The sequence below is a fragment of the Centruroides vittatus genome, unplaced genomic scaffold, assembly GCF_030686945.1.
Source record: "Centruroides vittatus isolate TY-2023 unplaced genomic scaffold, ASM3068694v2 contig_1349, whole genome shotgun sequence".
Taxonomy (NCBI): Eukaryota; Metazoa; Arthropoda; class Arachnida; order Scorpiones; family Buthidae; genus Centruroides; species Centruroides vittatus.
This window is the reverse complement of record NW_027120858.1, coordinates 547,583-571,221: the sequence shown is the minus strand read 5'-3', so window position 1 is coordinate 571,221 and position 23,639 is coordinate 547,583. Positions and strand designations below refer to the sequence as shown.

The window sequence follows — 23,639 nt, the reverse complement described above, 5'->3', positions numbered from 1 at the left end:
ATATTTTTGTGAAGAATCGTTTCAGGTAAATATCTGATCTCTATTTCTTTAATTGTAATGGATGCAGAGAGGGAAAAGGGGGAAGAAAATGCTTTTTATTTAACGTATTCCTTTCCACCTTTTTCATTTTTCTTTCATTGTTGTAATGATAAATATTAAAACTGTCATTTTTTCATTTTATTAATTTCTATTTTTAATACTAAGTGACAGAGACTAAATCCGGCCAAATATCATATTCACAGCAAAACATTGTAGTGAATAAAAATATAACGAGAATGTATAGGAAAAAACTAATGAAAATTTAAATTAGAAAAGTTCGAAAATATTCTCAAATTTGTTTTTCTGTTTTTTCATTGTAATTTCTTTTTGATACAATGTCTGCAATAATCTACGAAAACAATAAGCTTGTGAAAGGTTAAACGAAATTTAATAAAAATCCCATTTAGAACATAAGGGTTCGACACTGCAAATAGAAGGGAAACAATTAAAATCATTGACTAAACATAAAAGTTACAATTACCTATTTGCTTATTTTTATTTCCAAAACCAATTACTAGAATTTTTCGCGTTAATAAATTTAAAAAAATAACAATTAATTTCAAAAATATTGCACAATAATTTTTCTTTAGTTTTTAATTGGAACTGTATAATATATAACAATACATCTTTAAGATAATTATAATAATATTTATTTTTCGATATTTTCCGTTTTCTTTTAATCAATTTATTATCTTTTGAATATTTTAATTAATTAATATTTTTTTTGGATTAAAACCTCTTAAATGTCTAGCAATTAAAAGATTTAATTAAATTTATTTTTTTATCATTAAAAGTTATAAAATGTGTAAAGTAGTTAAAACTAATCACTATAATTCAAAATTATTAACAAGAAATTTTTCTACGTTTCTGACACAGTAAATAATTACATTGTTTAAATCGTAAATATAATTCTAATGGAATATTGCGAAGACAAGTCATAAAAATTTAAACTTCCGGCAAGTTTTTAATCTTAGAATGACTTCTTAAAAGTTTCACTAAATCTTTATCCTAGACCTTCTGAGTTTACATGCCCTTGACATGTGTCATCCTGTCCACAAATCTTCCACAAGTGTTTTTCACGTCTCGATAAGATCACGAGTTACTCACATGTATTTTTCATGTTTCCTTCGGATGGTCACAATGATAAGAATGACTTGATAGAAATAGTATATTAATAGTACTTTTATTACAGAGATTTATTCTAAATTTGATAAATTTATTTTAAAAATAACAAATATTAATTTTATGTTTAATATATAAATATAGAACGTTTCATTTCAATAGAAATTGATCGTGCATCAATTTATGATTGGTGCAATTTAGACTTGTAAGTTTATTTATCACATAGTAAAAAAACTTTCATATTTGATAAATTATTCATTTCAATGTATGATGAATAACCAATCATATATACTAGGAATAGTAATTTAATTTATTTAAGTTTTATATCATTCTCTACTAATTGCGATAAATTCACATTTTCTGAATTTGTTAATATAATAAACATATAAAATTTTAATTAGTATAGCAAACGATTTTATATAGATCATTTAAAATAAATTAGTATTTAATTTAAAATTTTTGTAGAGTCAGATAATACATTTTTGAAGAGCGCAAACACCGAATTATCAATTTTTAATTTAAAAGATTAAATGAACTAAATTAATGAATTAACTACATTTAAGTAAAACAATTAAACAGAATAAATTTTTAATAGTTATCAATTTTTAGTTGTTCTTTTTGTGCATTTCTCAAACAATATCTTTAAATTTTTTTATTGCTTTCTGCTTATAGTTATACAATACAGTAGTTTTAAACATGTAATTATGTGGTTTTTTATGATAAAAACAAAGTACTGTAAAATCACGTTATAGGTACAGAGAATATTTTCTACATCTATATTAAAAGACCATTATCATTCTTTATGCGGTGGCGTAAATAGTAGATAGAAATGTTAGTCCCTTAAGCAAAATATGGTAAAAGGCCCTCCACATTTATGACATTATAGGAATTTAAATACATTTTTTAATTTGTCAATTTTAAAATTTTAAATGATTAAAAATTACAGGATTTGTTTAAAATAATAAGACGTTATTATAAGTAAGTATATAAAATTCTTCTTTAGTTGTAAGCACAGTTAATATCAAACAAAAAAAGGAAAAATCATTCTTACAAATAGTGGCTCACTTAGCAATTAGTCCTGGGGAGCCGAGTGTAATGGAGAAAAAAATTTTAATGCAAACTCAATAAAATTCCAATCTTATGTGATCGCTTATTTATAAGTAATATGGAAATAGAAGATAGAACACAGTATAAACTAAAATATGATATTATGAAAATATTAATTTATTGAAAAATTTACTAGCGTTTCTTTCCTTTTACATTGGGGAGCCAGGGTCCTATGGCTCACCCTCTAAGTGCGCCACTGCCCACAAAGTAATCTACAAAAAGGTTTATAAACAATATGTTAATTATTGGTTGTCAAAAAAGTAACGACGAGAAAAATTTTTCAAAATCACAAAGGAATTACGAAAATAATAGCAATAATCTCATAAAGTTTACAGGTAGTATTTTTGTTTACGTATAGAAAAATGAAAGTAAAACTAAAATTAAACAATGTAAATTTCAGGCAAAGCAAAGCTGAAAATAAATCAAAATACTAATTACAATGCATGTATGATTTTGAATCTGAACAGTAATGGAACGTTTTCGTTTTGTGAAACAATCATGGAGTAATCAGAACTGATAATAATAATATGAAATATAAATAAATATTTATTTACATTTTATGATGTTAAATTTAAGTTTGATCTGACGAATAGTTTAGTTGATGCTTTTTTTATAAACATATTAATGTATAGTCTTACAGGTAAAAGACATTGCACTGCAGTTATATGAAATACCCACTGAACTAGCAATGAATTAACTCTAAAAGCACATTGCTTCTTAAATAACACTGAAACATGGTATATCTTGTTAAATATTTCGTTTAAGTGTTACAAAAGTTGTGTTATGTACCGTATATCGACACCTTATGTTATAGGATCTTAAGCATCGCTCAACCGCGCTTAATAGTAGTTACATCATTGTCTTTATGTCTACTTTCTGTCCACTTTATGAGTAAATCCCATTGCATAAGATAGTTATACAAATACGTGCAAATAATCAGTTAAGCACAGAAAGCATTGTTTTTGCGAATTTTTTCTTTAATAATTTAATCAAAATTGCAGAAACAACTTTTTAAATAATATAATGTTCGAATTTAAGTAATATTTAATGTGAAAACAATGAAACCAAAAATTTCAATAAGGAATGAAATGTTTAACATTAACAATTTAGATACAAATAATGTTTCATATTACTTAATTTTTTACTGTATATAAGACATTAAACTACAGTAAAACATGATTATTAACGAATGTGATATTACCAGCATGAATTTTCAGTTTTGACTGGTGTCTATTTTGTAGAGAAATATGTTAAAAACAAATTATAATTATGCTATAAAATTTGGGGATAACAGCAGTGTAGTTTGTCACAACTAATTTCTAGATAATAAAAGTACTATATTAAAAAAAATGATAGACTGTAAGTCTTGTCATCAATAGTCGACTATGATATAAGCACTCAAGTTACAGCATTAATTATGATTTATTGATAATATTTAACTAATATTACGCCGAAAAATTCCAAAAAATGACTTTTATTTTTGCGTTAGAGATATTTCAGGCTTATAATAGTAATATACATAATAAGTCATTTCTTTTCTAAATTAATTTTCTGTTTAGACAGGTGTCCGTTTTTCTTGGGATCACTTTTAGACATATTTATCTGTATTTTATAAGAGAATAGAGTTCACAGATTTATTTGAACAAATAAATAAATAAATAAATACGTATGTACATCGATAAATATTAAAGAATGATTATATAAAAAATAGAAAATTAAATGTAAGAAATCTCTTATAAACACAAATATGTATTATAATGAAGAAAATAAAACAAGAATTTTCATACTGATAAAAATTGAGGCAAATTTTACAAATTTAAATCAAAATTTGTGACATTGCAGTTATTGGAAATAATTAGGTTTTAAAATGTATGTTTGAATTAATAAATCTTTTCTTTGATTGTTAATGATATAAGATATTTTATACTTTTTTTAAATTAAAACATGTCAAGAATAAAGATGAAGAATTCTACAATTACAAAAATTATATCGAATTGATTTTTATTCATATAAATAATTGAGTTGAGACATTGAGAATACTGCAATTCCATAAAGGAATTTTGTTGCTTTGTTCATTAAGATAGTTTTTATAATGATAGGAAAATTTAACAGAAAAGATAGAGAATCTGGATATGAAATAAACTATGAAAATGACGGTTGAGAAATTTTGAATTTTATAACGAGAAAGATTTTTGAAAATGTAGTTCTTTTTATATTATGTATAATAAATTTCGATACATTTCCGGTTCAATTTAAGATCGAAGAAAAAATAAATAACCTATTATTTAATTCATATGTGGGAGAAGTTAAACCAATTTAATTTATTTTTAAAAGTAATATGTTGACGAAAAAAGTTTTGTTATAAGGTATTGGTAATAGTTAATTGCATAATAATGGTAATAATTTTTTAAATAAATTTGTATATAAAATAAAAATTGAAATTTTTATTTTATAAGAATAGACGTAGATGTGAAAATTATCAGAAAAAATTATAATTTGTCTTTATATAACAAATAATGAATAAAAGTTTAAATAATATCAAAAAACTAAAACTAAACATGATGAAGTATGAGAAGAGTCCACTTTTCATTTGGGCAACCCTTAACGAAGTAATTTACTTTTTATAGTTGTTTATTTATAAATTCCATTGATTTTATACAAATATTAAATCCTATTGATTTTATATAAAAATCAATGTATTATTATCATAGAATAATAAATCAGAATTCAAGATTTCTTTATGGTTATGTAACTGGTAAAAATAAGGTTTGAAATTATTCTTTTCATAATAAATAATTAAAATTATTTTTGCTTTTACTCTAATACACTTAATAAAAAAATCAATCGATCAAGATTAAACCATTCGCGATTTATTGATTTTTCAATATTTTAATTTCGGTTAAATCTAATTAAAAATTATGGAAACATTTCTTGAGAGTGCAAGTTTTTTCATCTGAAAACCAAACAATAATAAACTGTATTATTGTTTACTGCTTTACTGATTATATGAAAAATTTATTGTTTTACTTGCAGTTAAAATTGTACTGTTAATAAAGAAATGGCAAAAATTTAACAGTAAATAAGTAAAAATAAGTAAATGGCAATTTAACTTTATTTAAAAACTTGTTAATAGAATTCAATTTTGCAATTTTCTTAGGTTAAATTTGAATATATTTAAAATTAAATTTTGAGAATATAAAAACACGATATTAATGAATTTTAAAGATTTCTCGTTATGATCTAGTATGAAAGAAAACGTGAATTGAAACATATATTACTAGAACCTCCAAAGAAAGATCGACTTCGCTAATGTTAATTGTGTTCTCGATTCTACGTGGAGAACTTCAAAATAATTTGTATTCCGTCCTCAATTTGTAATATTTTCGAAGTTAATATATTCAATTCAATTTACACATAGGCATATATAATATATATAACTAAATATATTTCATTATGTGATATTGCTAGAAATTTGATTTCAAATATTTCAAAATTGAATGTCAATTTTGAAACTTCCAGTATATATGAAAGATGACGAGTAACAACAAATCACAAAAGGTAAAATAGAAATTACGATTGTTAAAAATTATTGAATAAAATTAACAATACGTAAGGAAACATTTCACTTAAATACTGAAATAAAAATGAATTAATGATGACAAGAAATTAAAAATAGAGAAAGTAGATTTATTGAAAGCAATATTAAAGATGAAAACTGAAGATGTTTTAAGAACATATGAAATGATTCGTATCACGTTATTGAAAGTATACTTTTTAATGTGTGAAAGTGTGAAAAGTATGTAAGTAAATCGTTAACGAAATGGACAGACCGATAAACATTTTAATTTTACATGTGAAATTATACTTTAAATAATTTAAGAAATAGTGAGTATTTATAAATTATAATAAATGTCTATCGGTTTAATATTTGAGCCGTTGTTTCTGAAAGTGGTGGAAGTCCATTTATTCATACATTGAGATATTTAAGGGTTTGCATTTGAATTAATTAAAAATATTGGAAAACATTATAGTTTTAAAAATATTACCCGAATTTAGTAATCTTGTTAAATTTTATTATCTAATATTAATTAATTAATTTGTTAAAGAAAATAAACGATTTATTAGCTACAAATGAACTTATACAGTTTTCAATAATAACAAATTATGAAGAACAATAACAATTTTAAATTTATATTTTAATTGAAGTTGGCTTTTCTGAGATGTATCTTTTAATAAAAAATAATAATTATTAAAATGAGAACATGTAAGTAAACGAATAATTGATTTTATTAAGAAATATTTTCAGTTTTTTTTTATATTGGAATCTATAAATAAACAACTATGAAAGTAACTTACTTCGTTAATATAACTGTAAAGGTTGCCAAATGAAAACGGGACACCGTCATATTTCATCATGCAAAGCAACCATTGGTGGGCCACCTGACAAGCGAGTAAGCTCAACATAGGTGAAGCGTGGGCTGCATTAAGTATTTGCGGGAAGGGATTTTATTTCCAGTAATCAGCAGATTAATGTTACGTTATTTACGATGATAGTGGCTGAAAAGGATAAGAGTGCCGACATCTATAGGTGAATGAAGCACGTTTATGGTGAACATTGTGTTGAACAAACAGCAGTAAATAATTGATGCAAGAGTTACAGAAAAGAACGCAAGTCAATTCAGCATAAACCGAGACTGGGTCAGGCACACACAGTAATCGTCACTGCATCAATCGCTATTGGTTGACTTTATGCCACTACAGACAATGATAAACACAATGCTTTGTGAAACTCAGTCGCGGCTGCGCAAAGCAATAAAGTCAAAATTCCCAGGATTCTTCTCACAAAAAGTCATCTTGCTTTACAACAATACCCGAACCCATATGGCAAGTGCAGCCAGTGCCACGTTAGAGAAATTCCGCTGGGAGACACTAGAATATCCACCATATAGTCCTGACCAGTCGCATATCACTTTCACATTTTCGAACCTCTCAAGAAAGCTTTGCAAAGGAAAAGTTTCATGTCGGACGATAAGGTGAAGGATATGGTCAAAAAAGTTTTTTACCAGCAGATACCAAAATTCCACACGAGGGACATCGATCTACTTGTGAGACGCTGAGATCTTTGCCTGAAAACATGGATATTTCTTTTAGGTTTACAATAAATGTTTGCCAGTTCTAATATGTGTCCATTTTTCATTTGGGCAACCCTTATAATAACGACTAATGTATTCATATTTCAATCTTATTTCTCTTTTACACCTACCATTAACTTTATTCGTTATAAAGACTTTAAGGAAAGTTTTTTCAATTATTGATTATTACGAATGGACTTCTTCCACTTTCAAAAAATTTTTTTTTTATTTGCAGGTCAAGAAAATATTTTCTGTCATAAATGTATATGTTTAAGAAACGTATATGTGTGTTAAATATATATTTGATCTTGATGAAGATATAACTAGGTACGAAGCTATTTTTTATATAGTTATATAGAATAGAAAGTTATCATCCAAGAGCTGAGAAAATTGTGATTTTCTAACTTATTTTTAAACTTATGTTTAAGATATGAGATGTAACATGGCATATTAATGTGAACAGTAAATTTTCCTACAATATATTCATACTTTCAGTCTTATAGCGGAAATCAAAGCATAAAATAAAAAAAAACTTATTAATAATTTTCGTTATATCTTCAAAATTAAAACTTTTTAAATCCTCAATATAATAAAAAATTACATTAAAAGTTTAAAGTTATGATTATTATTATTAATTTTTAAAAATTTTAAACGCCAACTAACATTGGTTGAATTTCTATGATTAATTATCTGATTAATCAAAAATTTAAATAAAATAATCATTAAATGAGCGTTTTATTTTTAAGGCTATTTATATTTAAAGAAAGTCATACGTATTTTTTACATGTAAAATGCATAAACAAATTAGAAAATTAACGATTTCTTTACAGTTCTTTTACTGTTCAATTCTCGCTTTGTTACTTCAAATGTCCGAAATGTTTCTTTTTTTTAAACCAAATACTCAATAACGGTAAAATGTTTCTTATAATTGAGAGGAAGACAATTAAACAGTAATTAATTGAATCATTACGCTTTTTTAGTTTCGCAAATGGATATAAAAGTAATCTATCTCCAAACATGTTGCAATTCCAATCAGTTCGGAAAGTTAGAAAGTTTACTTAATCATTTCATACAAAAAAAAAAAAAGAGAGAAAGATAGAAAAAATATAAAATTTGTGAGAGATTGAAACGAATCCAGATATGATGAAATGAATGATTTTTTTAAGATGCAAAATGAAATTGAATTCCATCTTAGAGAATCTAATATCTGAAGTTTCATTGAATTAAAGTAATATTCTAGATAAAGCGATAATACGACCAATATTAATTTGATATCTCCTTGAAACTTTTCATAAAATGTGATGTGAGAAATGATGAAACTTTTCTTTCTTATATGAACAACTTATTTAAAGTTGCCGAAATTCTTGAGAATGACTGAATGTCATTACAGAAAATTTTCATATACTACAACATTTATAATAAGTTCCTTTAATTTTTAAAGACGAACTCATAGGTTACGAGATATGAATGCAATTCCTTCTTATATTATAGAATAAAAACATTTTATTCAATACATTCAAAAAATTTATATAATTTACAAATACTTTAAAAATTATTTGATAATTGTTTATTGAATGCTTTTTCCTTAACATTGACAATAATGAATATTTTAATCTTATTAACAGAAATTTTTTATTTAAAATGTCGAAGAATAACGGATCCTATAGATGTAAGATGTATTTCATAAATATAGATCCACAAACAATTTAGCCTAGTATGTAAAAAATAAGTATTAAATGTAATAATATTTAAGTTGTAAACTATGTAGACTATTAATGTGTATCTATTATCAGTCATTAACTAAAAATTTTGATTTTTAATTAAAGTTTTCTTTAATAGATTAGTCTTTTTGATTTTATAAATATAGCTCCAATCTTTCTATCAAGTAATTTAAAGAAAATCATTTTGTTATACATATTTTAAATATAACAGTTCTAAATGACGTAGTAAAACAAGAATACAGCATGATTTTATTTGTTTAATAACTGTCTAGAGTGAATAAATGTTAGAAAATCAATGAAATGCTGCTTACTGTAAACTGAGTTTGAAAAGGTGCAAATATCTGCCTGGAAGCAATCACCATAAAAATTGACAAATTTCAGTGATATTGTATAGATAATTTCATAGATAATTTCATAATATAATGAACAACTTTTTGAACTTAGATGAATAAAGTAATAGTTCGGCATAAACGTGCCACTATCACGAAAATTATTAACAACAACACTTCTTTCATTGAACTGTCTATATCTTCTGATAGTAATATCTCAAAATCTACACTGCAAACCGTAGTGGTTTTTATGCACAAAAAGAGAAAATCAACAGTTGCATTAAAATCTAGCCATTAAGAAAAGAGATTGAAACAGGCTGAAGAAATGATGACCTGGAGTGAAGATTGAAAGCGAATTGGGTTGACTGACGAAAAACGTTTAACCTCGATGAGTCTGATAACTGGAATACTATTGGCATGACTTGAGACGAAAAGGATAATTCTCTAAGGAGAAGGATCAGTAATGATGTGACAGCATTAGGATCGAATGGCAAGACGAATATTGCGTTTGTAAATGAGCAAATTAATGCTGTGCACTATCAAGAAATGTTTTAGACATATCTTCTATCAGTTTGTAAAAAAATTGCTGAACCGTTCTGTATTTATCTACAAGACAATGCTCCAGTGCACAATGCTAATTTAGTTTTTGAGTGATTTCTAAGCAAAGGTATTCAAATGATGGATGGCCAGCGTGCTGTCCTGACAGATCCAATAGAAAACGAAGGGGTACTTTCTAGGGCTATGTACACACAAATATACAGCTGTAAAATAGTTTTAAATTGTTATACAACCAAAGTGGAAAGAAATTAATAAATATTTTACAAAAAAATTAGTTAAATTAGCCAGAAAAGTGCAATTGGGCATAAATATATAAATATAATGTTATAAACACTTATTTCTCTGACTGGACCTATATTTATGAAATGTATCTTAAATCTTTAGAAATAATAATACGAAGTAATATAATTTAATTTTTAATTTTTATTCAGTAAAAATCATTGATGTAACAAAAGATATCCTAATAGATGGGTGATGTATATATAAACTTACCTTATTAAGAACTAGGAACTAATAACAAGGATTTTTAACGAATGGTTTCATTAATAAATGTTTATAAAATATAAGTTTAAGTCTGTGCCACTAAAGAATTTAAAATTTTGGAATCATATTCTTTTCATATCAACAGTCCCCGATGTTATCAATAATTGAATTAATAATTTATCTATTTCATTAATGACGATTTTTCATCAGTTGAATATAAGACAACACAAAACGATGATTTGCCCAGAAGGGATGTCTTTCAGGAGGAAAGTCCTCCTTGGAGAGAATAAGAAACTGGTCCCACTTTAAGTTTCAGAAATCTGATAAACCACGCGGCTAGCCCATTGATCAGACTCGAACTCGGAGCCAGCATTGTCTAATAGTTTTATTCACTCTGCCAACGATTACACTATTATTAGAATATTATTAACGTAAAACTTAAAACATGAAAAATATTTAACTAATATCATCATATGAAATAAGTACAATGATAGATATTCATTATAATAAGAAATAAATTCTCTTAGATATTTACTCCATTTTACCACTATCATTTAATAATGTTGTACTTCAGAAGATCTGCAAAGTTTACTTAAGTTGTTGTCGGATTTACGAAATTGTAAAATGAGATTTTTGTAAAGTTTATATGGATAAAGGTAAAGACTAGTATTTTGACTTGATTTATTAGATGATGCAATTTACTATTAGAAACAGTAATGTGAAAACCATTAACACTTGAAAAAACAGGTTATATAGAGAAAGATCGATAAGATCCAGTGCTTAATATTTCAAAAAACGCAATATTTACAGATTTATAGATATAAAAATAGATATTAGTGATTATACTTTTTAACATCAATAGTACGCTATTTATTATAATAGTAAATATGTTTTTAATTATATTTTGGTACTTCGATTCATTTCCTTTTATATAAATGGATTTCTTGGTGATATGAACGGAAAGATCAACGACTTTTATGAATATTTATATTTTTTAAAATTAAAATTATGGTGAATTGATAAGATAATTTAATTTGTTTCTATTAATAATAATTTTCTGTATTCAAGACTATTAATTATCTAAATATGATAACGCGTTATCATATTTAAATAATTAAAATTCTTTATAAGTTTGTAGATAAAACGTCTATTATTTGCTTTAAATTTAAAATTCTTATTCTTACGGAATTCATATTTAGAATTACTTCATTAAAAAATGTTAAATTTTTATTTAATTTATTATGCTGTAATATTAAGGTCTTAAGGGGTTAATAGTATATATATTTAGTATAGATGATCTTGATCAACTAAAACGTAGGGTAAAATCTCCTATAACTTTATTTTAAAATAATATGAAGATTGCTGTAGTTTTTGGAATTTCAAACGTTTAGTTCTGTTAACAGAATTGCTGCTTCATTGAAATCAAAATCCACATGAACATGAAAACAACGAAAATCAACGCTGAGCATCGTCGTATAACGGGATATAGAAATAGGGTGATTTGTAACACTTCATGAACTGAAGCAACATAGTGTGGAGCGAATTGATGAAAAAGCAAGGAAAAAAAAGAAAAAATATATATAACACACACTAATGGAAAATGTTATTTTGAAAGCAAAATCGTGTATTGTTTTCTAAAGAAGACATTTAACCGATATTGTTTTTTTTATTTAATTCTAAAAAAATTAAATATTCAATAAAAATGTTACACTTTAAATATCTTATATTTCTTAATTTTATACTATACTTATTTAAACCCTAAAATAGTCCATAAGGCATGTATTACGTAAAAACAAATCATTTTTAAGAGTGAATAAATTTTAAAATAAATCGTAAAACTTAATGCATTATGATAATATTTATTTAAGTAGTAATAATTAGAGCTTAATCAAAATCAAAAGGTTATATATAATTACTAATCTAAACTTATTATCACATATATTAGATTTTAAATTTGATAATGATGAAATATCTCATGAGAAGATTAGTGTATTCAATAAATATTAATATATTGACGAAGTTTAATTCTCTCCTTAGTATTATATATAGATTTGGAAAATAAGATCTCACTCAGATTTTAGGTGACTCAAAGCTTTCCTTTAATTTAATATATTTTTCAGAATTTAAATATTTTATTTAAAATTTAAACTATAATGTTAAAAGATTATTTTAATTTCAATACTTAATTCTGAAATTATTAAATAATAATGAAGTATCGATTGTGTTGTTTATTTTCAAGTATAAATTTTTATTTTACACTTATAAGAAATAGTAAAATTAATAATATTAAAGATCTTCTTAATCTTTAAAAAATATTATAAAGAACACAATTTATAATTAAAATTTTATGTTTAAATTCTTCACATATTCTAAATTTTAATTATAAATTACAAATAAATACTAATATTGAAAGAAAATTTCGAATACTTATTTATCATTCATCGTAGATATTGATTTAATTTTTAAGAATTAAATAAATTCTAATGAATAAAATCTTGATGCCAGGAAATGATATAAATCGGATTATTTTGTAGATAATAATCCACTTTAGTAAAAATTTTCAACGCTTTTTAGTATCTAATAAACTCCTAGAAATGTATATTCCCCAATGTATAGAGTATGTTGAAGTTTGAAATCAATATCTTTGCTGACTTTGCTTTCCAAATTTAGACAATAGATCGTATATAATCAATTGTTTGGATATTTTTAAGCGATTGGAAGTAAATTTTAGAAGTATTTCGTTAAAAATTTTCATATGATTTTAAATATAATTTTCAATTTTCACTTTATAACTTTAAAAAATATCTGTTATTTTAATATTACTGTAACTGTATATTGTTATTATTACTGTATTTCGTGTGAATATTTTAAAATATTACACAAATTTCAGAATAAATTTTTAATTTAGGTAAACTCTGATATTAATAAATACATGAAAATTCTTAAAATTATATCTTATCAGCAGTAAAATTTTTATCGACATTAATAAGTTTTTGTATAAAGTACCCTATTTTAAGTACTATGAGTTTAATTAATCTATATGTAAAATAGAATATTTGTCTATTCTCTTTACTCTTCTGAATCCTTTGACACCTCTGCACAAATTATTTCATAGTTAACTCCGTTCTTGCTTACGGAAAAGTAATCCTAAAGAAGAATTTATAGAAAATTTCCTTCTCCATAGTACAAAACGAGTTCATAAAATTGAATTGAGCAAGTTTTAACTTTTCCTCTACAGAATCCGGAAAAAATTTCATAAACCAATAGCAATCAAATTGAGATGTAGGTACGTCATCATCACGCGTGGTCTAGCTTACATATTAAGAATTTCGAAAGAAAACGGAGGGAAAGAGAAATAGCATTTAATCGAATCGTTTATAGAAGGAGTTTTAAAATATACTCATCCACAGCTCAAAGACAGATAAATTATTCACTATACTAACGATATGGTACAATCGTTTATTCCTCCATCTTGATTATATGATCTGTGACGTCATTACATAATGGCCAATACCAGGAACTTTAAATTTTATTTTGCGGATCTAATGAGAACACGATGTTTATTTCGAACAGAATTATTTTTCTGTATTCTTTTTCCGCATTGCTTCTCATTTAGTGATATTCCACAAGTGAGAACCGAGCTTTACTTCTATGTCTCTAGAGATTCTATATTGAAACTTTGACATCCCACTCATCTCCCTTCTTTCATCTTCTTGACATTTCGTGATAAACAGAACAATGGAAGATTAAAATAATCAAAATTTATAACTTTAAATGTAAAAATAATAGCTTATAAAATTACACAACTCTATAGATATAAATTAAATTCCAAAAGTGATATGCTTAAATGAATATTTCAAATTAAAATTCATAAATGTATTTTTAAACATAAAAAAGTTATAATTTAATTCAAAGAAGTTAAATTTACTAGATTACGTGTAAACATTTAATACAGATATAAGTATTTTTATAATATTAACATATTTAACCGTATTTTAATATTCATAACTCTGAGTAAAAGCAATATTTCTTAAATTTGAATATGAATAAATGTATGTAAATACGAGTGTTACATTCAAAAATAATTTTCCGTTTATTGTATCTCTTTTGAGTATAGAACGAGTATCATATATTTTGTAGATAAATTTATTGTCATAAAATATCATTATACTTTACATGAGATGAATTAATAATTCTACAATGTTGCTATTGTGATATGCATAATAAAAATACATAAATTGAAGAGCAGAGCTTCAATCTTATGACAAAAAATATATTTTTCATTGACTGATATAAATTAATTATATTTCAAAAAGTTTTAGTTAAATTTTACTGATTTAAAATTTAAAAAATCGTTAATAATTAAGTTTTTTATAAGTTCGATAAAATTTAAATGTACTTTTAACCTTACACAGAGACTTTCCGCATATAATAAACAGGATATTTTTAATATTTAAATTACACGTAAAAAACACAATATTTATTAATTAAATTTCAAATCTAAGCTGGTAAGAAAATGGAAAAAAAAATTGTTGATAAACAAAATTTCTCCAAATTCTACTTTGAAACTAATGAAATCATTGATTAAGTTTCAACAAGATGTTGTTATCTTGCAGATGTCAAACGAAAAATAAAAGAAAAAAAATTCATAAAAATTGGTGGAAGTGGAGAAGAGGAATAAATAGCTTTGGACATTCCACGAGGAAATACGGAGATTGGTTTGTGATGAAGAAAATTGGGTGAATAACCGATTTGAAATAACATTAGATTTATTCATAAGAAATCTTTCAAAAGTTAACTTGGTTATGAAGTGGCCTTTACACCACATGTATTTTATATTTCTATTTTTAGTCTATTAACTATATAATATATCATAAAAAATAAAGCATAGAATATAGTAAATATGTAAAAAGTATAAAATTTAGTAAAATGTTTCATTATATATTCGATAATTAAAGATGTTGAAATTTATGTACTTGTATTTTATATTATATCTGAAAAATTCACACTTAATAACACTATTTTTAAAAATACGTATGAAAAAATTGTTACAATTGTCAGAAAATTCACTTATGTTATGATTATAAGATGAAAAAATAAAAAATATTTTATTACAAAGTTTCTCGATTCATAAACGAATACATCAAGATTGATAACTTTATAATAAAACTTAAAAATAAAAAGGATTTTAGAATAAAAGTTATAACAAAATTAATGTTTTCTAAATTTTCTTTATCTTCTTTATAATAAATAATACTATAATAGTATTATTATATATGATAATATATATGTTTGTCTTCATATATATTTAATACATATAGAAACAAACATATTACAAAATATATATACTATAAATATATGACATATGTATACGTATATCTAATTAACTTAAATATGTGTAACATGATTAAATTAAAATGAATAGTTTAAGAATATCATAATAAAACTTTTAAAATAGCTGAAAATCAATAATATAAGTAAATATTAAGATTAGTTATGTAATATGCTTTTAAGCAAATCAAGATTCGTACAATTCGAAAAAACAACCTATATCCTACTCAATGATTAGCAATGATTTTCAAGTTCAGTCCATCACATTCAAATTTCTATTCAAACCTTTTTATTCATTGCATGATCCAAAGATCTGACAAAGCAGAAAACATGAAAAATAGTTCGTTTATAATTATTTTTTTATTCGAAACAAATTATCTCTTGATACAAGTTAGGAATATCGAAAAGATGTAATGACAAATTTTCTACCTGATATATTTTATGTGTAATTTAACATTGTGTTAAAATATAATAAAAATTTTAGTAATGTACAAAATATGAAAAAAATTACATAAATTATAATGTATAATAAAAGGATAACATAAATTCGAAACAAATGTAGGTTTAATTTATTTTTATTTCACGAATAAGTTACTGACAATTATTTCAAGAATATTTGTTAAATAAATTCAGCTAATTGGAATTTGATATTGGAAGAAAGAAATAAAAGTTTGATATTAAATTAATTTAGTCTTTCATTAAACTTTTACTTTTTGTAATAAAATTTTATAACTTTTTTACAAATATATTTTTTTTTTAAACTTGAAAATAGCACGCTTGAAGATATTCATTATTGTCATTTTGACATTATTGTTGATAACCATTCTATTATGCAGATTAATCTCTATTAGTAATATTCTCCAAACTATCTGAAACAAAATATTATGAGATTTTCTTGAATTTGATATGTACGATTTTAAAAGTAACATACCCTATATAGTTACATTATGAGTGGGTACGACTAATATGAGACTTTTCAATTTCATCCACAGTCTTGCTATATATAACTAACAGTAAAATTAATAACTGCGATAAAATATTTTCAATAACCTGTTTACTGTGATTCTACAGTAGATTCTGATAATTTTTATTTGTTTTTTAAATCAAAGTTTTTTAATATCAACATTATTTTATAGACATTTTTTAACATTACATGAGTACCAACTAAGGTACTGTACGGTACCTGTCAATGTAAAATATAATTATCTGTCTAGGTTTACAATAAACTCTAGATATATGAGTTATACATCTTAACATATATCTTGTAAGTATTATAAATATTTATATAGATCTATGAAAACATTCGCAATATCATATTTCTAACAATAATATTTTTCAAAATAAGTTGATCATACTAGCGATGTTTAAGAGTTATTATGTTTTCATTTATTAATTTATTACTCAAGCTTTCTAATGTTACTGTATTATTTTTCATACGAAGTATTACAGGAAAAGTAACTATCTTCTGTAAGAATATTTTAAAACAAAGATATAAGAAAAAGAAATTTTATATTTGTATTTTAAAAATAGTTTACGATTTGAAATACAGTGAAGTCGTTCATATGAGAAATACATTTTATTTTATGTTGTTTTGCTATTAATAATAAGTGAATTTTTTCGAGCTTAAATATCATTTACTAATTTTAATTGTCATAAAGTTGTAAATATTACTAAAGTATTTATTCTTATTTTTAATTGGTAATCGTTTAATTTCTCAAGAACCAGAAATAATGTTTTATGAGTTTGTACGTAAAGAAAGAAAAAAAAAAGAGATATGTCTGTCCGTATTTCGTAGAAAATAGACTTGCATGCTATTTTCTATTAAATTTATATATATTATTTCTTGCAACAGTTTCATATAAGAAATCCTTTACCTCGAAATCAAAGGACTTCCATAGATAAAATGGAAGAATGATTATTCCCTTGTTATCCGATGTCAAGGAAGCCTAAATACGAAGCAGATAAAGCTAAGTGATGGAAAATAGACGATAAAAGAGAAGTTCATCGAGTATGTTTTTGATCACAACAATAAATACATCTTCTGAAGAAAATAAATAGCAGTTAAAAGATAATAATGAAATATAGCGACTGCATTTAATTATTTACAAACAATAAATTTGAATGTCATCGTTAAATTAAAAACATAAAATAAAAGTTTCCGTATATTACAATATTTTTTAGAAAATAGATCAAAATTTGCAAATAAAAATATAATATATCTTAATTTACAAAATTTATGTTTCAACTTGAAGCGCAATTTTGTAAACTTTATAGTATAAAATATCCAAATGCAGCATACACAAATATAAATATTAATTTATTATCATCAAAGATAATAAATTAATATTTATATTTATATAAAAATGCTTTAAATTAAAACTTCTTCGCTTTAAAATACTTTCTTCGCTTTAAATTAAAATTTCTAAAAGACTTTTTATATAATAAACCAATTATCTGCTAAATAATTTAACAGTAAATGTATCTTTTATTATTAAAAGGTAAAATGTATTTAATTTCGTATGAATTGAACATTTTTATATAATAAACGAATTATCTGCAAAATAATTTAACAATAAATGTATCTTTTATAATTAAAAGGTAAAATGTATTTAATTTCGTATAAATTAAACATTCTCATATTATTTAATATGCATTATATAAAGTCACATATGATTACTGTTACTGATCAAGACATTTTTCTGGAATTAATAAGCATTTCTTATTTTGATTTGATATAAGAAAGACTTCAATGACTATGTAACATTCACTAGCTATATTGCTATTTATTAATCAATAAAAAAAAAGGACCAACAGAATTTATGTCCCATATGATTTCATATGAGACGGTACTATTGAAATTCCAGAACAGGTACTTATATAAAATGAATTCGAGCAATTTCGTAAAAATGTCATTATCAAGATTACAATTATATAATATTTAGTTTCATTTACTTCACATAAAATTCCTATAAATTTGTACTGTTTATCCTTAATATATATTATTATCTTTTTCTGAAAGACTTCACTTGTCGATTCATTTTAATGTAAAATTAAATAAATTTTAATGATTTTATATTTAATATATAATTTCATTTCTTGAATATTCTATTAATTATTAATTATTTTAAAAGCAAACAAATATACAAATATTTTATTTATTTTTCAATTTAAATATTTCCAATCTAATAATTTATTATACATGTAAATTAAAAATTTTGTAAATAAGATATATATATATATATATATATTTTATAAATATGAATACAACATTAAATTCTAAGAAACGTCAACAGTTTTTAAATGGTATAATTTTTTAACAATTTTATTTACTACGTGTGATAACCATATATCAGACAATTAAGTGCAAAGACTTTTAACATAAAGAAAAAAATAAAATATAAAACTTAAATAATATTAGTAACGTAAATGAATACGAATAACAACAATAAAAAGAATAATATTTAAATTTCAGTGTCTAAAAATAGTGTTTTTAAAAACATTTATTATAGCAATAAAACATCTCCAAACAAAATAATAATGTCAAAGGAAACGTTTTATTTTAACAACGAACAATACATTTTTTTAAACATAAATTTTAAAAGTTTTTATATGGATAAACCACGTTAACTTCTAAATTAAATTATCTTATATAATATTAATTAATAAATGTCTTTATAAATTTTAAAAGAGATATTCTTCGAAACGATATGCTACGGTAAATAACCTTTTCTTTGCTTAATTTAATATATATATTTAAAAAATCTATATCTAAAATAATGTTTAATATTTTAAAAATTAGAAAATTTCTGGTAATGTAAACAGTGTTTCTCAAACAGTGGTTCGTAATCCCCACGGAAAGTTCGAATAATATTCCTGAATAATGTCGTGTTCTTCTAGAATTCTGAAAGGGGAGTAAATAAGTTTGATATTCATTGCTTATGAAGAATGAATTATAATATTGAGAATATGCAAACAAAATTAGTTTTCAAACGTATACAATGATGTTGATTGATAAAATTCAACGCCTTTGAAAATAACAATTAAATAATTTTTAATGTTTGACTTTTATAAAAATGTAGAATGTAAATTAAATTTTTAAATAAAATCTACATAATTAATGAAATTTTATATTAATAACTACTTTAAAAACTAACTTTTTAATTTATTTAATTTTATAACAATAATTTATTTTATGTTACAGGATGTCACATTTTCGAAATGCAACAAGTCATATTTTACAATCAATAAATGAAAGTAACTTACATTACACTTTAATATTTAATGTTACAAAATTTATACACTTTAATAAAAAATATAAGTAAAAGCTTTAAAAAATTTTATTTATATTTTCCTTTCAGAAATAGGATGAAATACATTGTAAATATAAATTTTAAAATATATATACTTTTTTCTACATTAAAACTATTCACCATAAAAATGATTTATATATTATTTCAAGTATTTAATTTTATTTTTAATTCGTCTTAAATAACTAGATATTACACTCTATCAAATAATATTAGAAGGGATTACGGAAGATAAATTTTTATTTATATTGTTTCATGAGTAAATCCTATTGTTATTACAGTTAAAAATCTGTGAACAACTCTAACATTTAGTTATTGATGAATATATAAGATAGAATTACGGAACGAAAATCACGAAGTTAATCGGAAACTTCGCCTTACCTTAATTTACAAAATTAAAATTAATTTTAAACTTTCATAACAGATTAAAATTACACTTCAGCTATTTTTAAGTCGTTGTAACGTAGAGGAATTCAACATTCTATTATTTTTGTAATTGATTTTAATATATGTTATTAAGAATAGAATATCTAATCATTAAACGAATTTTTTTTAAAAATTTAGTAAGAAATTTAATCATCTTTTAAAATAAAAAAAATTATGTATGATGTTTAAATTAATTTCCTAGAAATTAAAATTTTTATTTTTACGTTGTTGTACATAATAAAAATTACGAAAGAAACTAAATTAAATATCGTTAAGTCGTTAATTTAAAAAAATTTTCTACAAGAATTGATTTATTGACAGTTTTTTTTTCTTTTTTCTTATCCTGTTTTTTTAGAAAATAAATTCTCTAAAATAGAAGAAAATTAAAAAAGAAATAATTTTAGTAATTTTAATAGAATAAATGAATATTAAATTCTAATTTGATTGTCATTATAAATGGTTTTGATTTAGAATATTTTATATACTTTATGTTTTTTAATAAAAATTAATATTCTTTAATAATTTGAATAGTCTTTTATATACTCTCACACGCTTAATTTTAAACGCTTACAAACATTTTATATGCTAATAGGAAGAAAAACTTAAATTAAGTTTTATATATTATAATATTTTTAATATGGAAGAATATTATAGATTTCATTATCAGTATAAGAAATATTAAAATATTATTTAACTCTCATGTTTTAATCTTATTTATATTAAAGAATAATGTAATGATGTTTTCGAAGAAAAAATTAATATATTTTTATAATTTGGATATATTTTTTAAATGTTAATTAAATAAATATTTATATTATATTTTTCTATTATAATTTTTATTTATACAGGAATAATAATGAGATAAATAATCAATAATTTAAGAATTTTTTAATATTAAAATTTGTGATATCTTTTATAAGCGTAAAAATTCATTTAAAAATACGTTATTAAGAAAAAACGATATAATTCGAATAATTAAAACAATAAAACGAAAAATAAATTAATATTTATTCAAAATGATAAATTTGTAAACCTGTTGCATTTTTTAAAAATATTAGGATTTAAATTTTAGAAAATAATTTCGAAAATATGTATAATATTTTATACAATTATTGCGTATTATATACAAATAACAATTGTTAAATTGTATATTTTATAAAATATACAGTGAAAATAGTTTATATTTATAAATAGGCTATACCTTTCTATATTTATTAATTATTTATAAATAATTTAAAAATTCTAAACACTTACCATAAGTATGGAGAAGAAAAGTTGTACAGCTGATATAGGGATGTAGTCTGACTGATACTGACTGGTAGAGAGGCAGCTTCGTTTCTGAGTATTGACCGAATGGTACAAAGCACCATCTAGTGCTAGGTTTCTATTTCCTGCGTACTGTCTGACTTTAAGATGTGTTTGTTATACACATCTTAAAGTCAGACAGTACGCAGGAAATAGTTTAAAATCCCATTTATCAGGTACAGCTATTGAATAAGTCAAAATACTTCCCGAATTTCTATCTTTCAAACTTTTATTTTACTTTATTTTATAATATTAACTTGTAAAAATTTATAATATATTGATACCCATTTTATCATTTTATTCTCTATTTATCATTTTACATTTCACTCAAGTTTTGTTATTTAAAAAATGTCTATCGTTTGATATATTTTTAAACCCAATAATATTTTATAATGATAAATTTTTATTTTTGTATGTTGATTAATTAAAGAAAAAACTGCTATGAATGAACATTTTAATATATTTAATTTTATATAAATAACATTTAGTTGCATTAATTTTCTGATTAAAAAGTTTAAAAATATAAATTTAATATATATATTTAAACTTTTTAATCAGAAAATTAATGCAACTAAATGTTATTTATATAAAATTAAATGTTTAAAATTACAATAAATCTTCCATTACCAAATACTTTTAATTTAATTTTAAGGCTGAATAATTTTTAATAGTTTAATTTATTAATGTATTTTAATAAACACAATTAGGATAAAAAATATATGTTTTTTTTTAAATTTTAATTCTATTTTTTATCCTAATTGTGTTTATTAAAATACATTAATAAATTAAACTATTAAAAATTATTCAGCCTTAAAATTAAATTAAAAGTATTTGGTAATGGAAGATTTATTGTAATTTTAAACATTTAATTTTATATAAATAACATTTAGTTGCATATTATTTTTTCGATAAAAAAAATTTTAAAAATTGGTTTAAAATAATAATTTATAATTAAATATTCTTTTATTTGTAAACTTAATATTTTAGAATTTATTCATGTTAGAATTTTTATTTTATGTTCACAACAATTATACTTGAAATTAATTTTTTATACTTTTTTGCGCTTTTCTGCAGAATTTTTGGAATCTTTTCCACAAATTCCAACCAATATTAACGATAGTTTACATTTTCTGGGTTAGTGTACTACCAGTTCTTAGTACTGACAATTGGCCAGGAGAATCTTCAAACACGTTCTTCCTGCCCGGATGATAATGCTATCAGTATAGAGAAATTTTACAGATCCAAAGGATGCGGAACTTTCCAAACTCGGAAAGGACGTAACGTTACTTTTAAAATGGAAATAATGTAATTTAATTAATGTCTTTTATGATAAAAAAATAACATAATTGAAACACTTTATAATATTTCATTTTTATTTTCTTAAAATTTACAATTATTTTGATAAATTAATTTTAAAATATTTTATTATTTGAAATAAATATTAATTATTTGTCAAGGTAAGTTATATAAAACGCTTAAATTTATTAATTAGATGTAGAAAAATTTTTTAAATTGAGGTAAAACTATGGAACTTTTATTATGATCTCAATCTTAATCATCTCTGTATATCCATTGAATCTTGTTGTTATCTACGAACATTAATTTATGACATGATTAATGTACAAAAATCACCTGAGGCATTCACTTCTCTCTCTCACGTATTATTAACGTCTAGTTTTCCATTAATAAAAATAATGAAGTAAAACTCCGAATTTTGGTACTGTTTTGTTTAATATTTTTAAAAATAAAAATCAAAATGCAACTATAAACGTCACAATT

General features: G+C 22.9%; 1 protein-coding gene across 1 annotated transcript in view; it reads right to left on the bottom strand.

The window, feature by feature from the left end:
* Positions 1-21,855, bottom strand: part of LOC136990884 (probable G-protein coupled receptor No18) — a 131,227-nt gene extending 109,372 nt beyond the window's left edge. The window contains exon 1 of the mRNA XM_067289336.1: positions 21,810-21,855. The gene's annotated coding sequence lies outside the window, so the exon portion shown is untranslated. The remainder of the gene's footprint in view (positions 1-21,809) is intronic.
* Between the last annotated feature and the right edge of the window lie 1,784 nt (positions 21,856-23,639).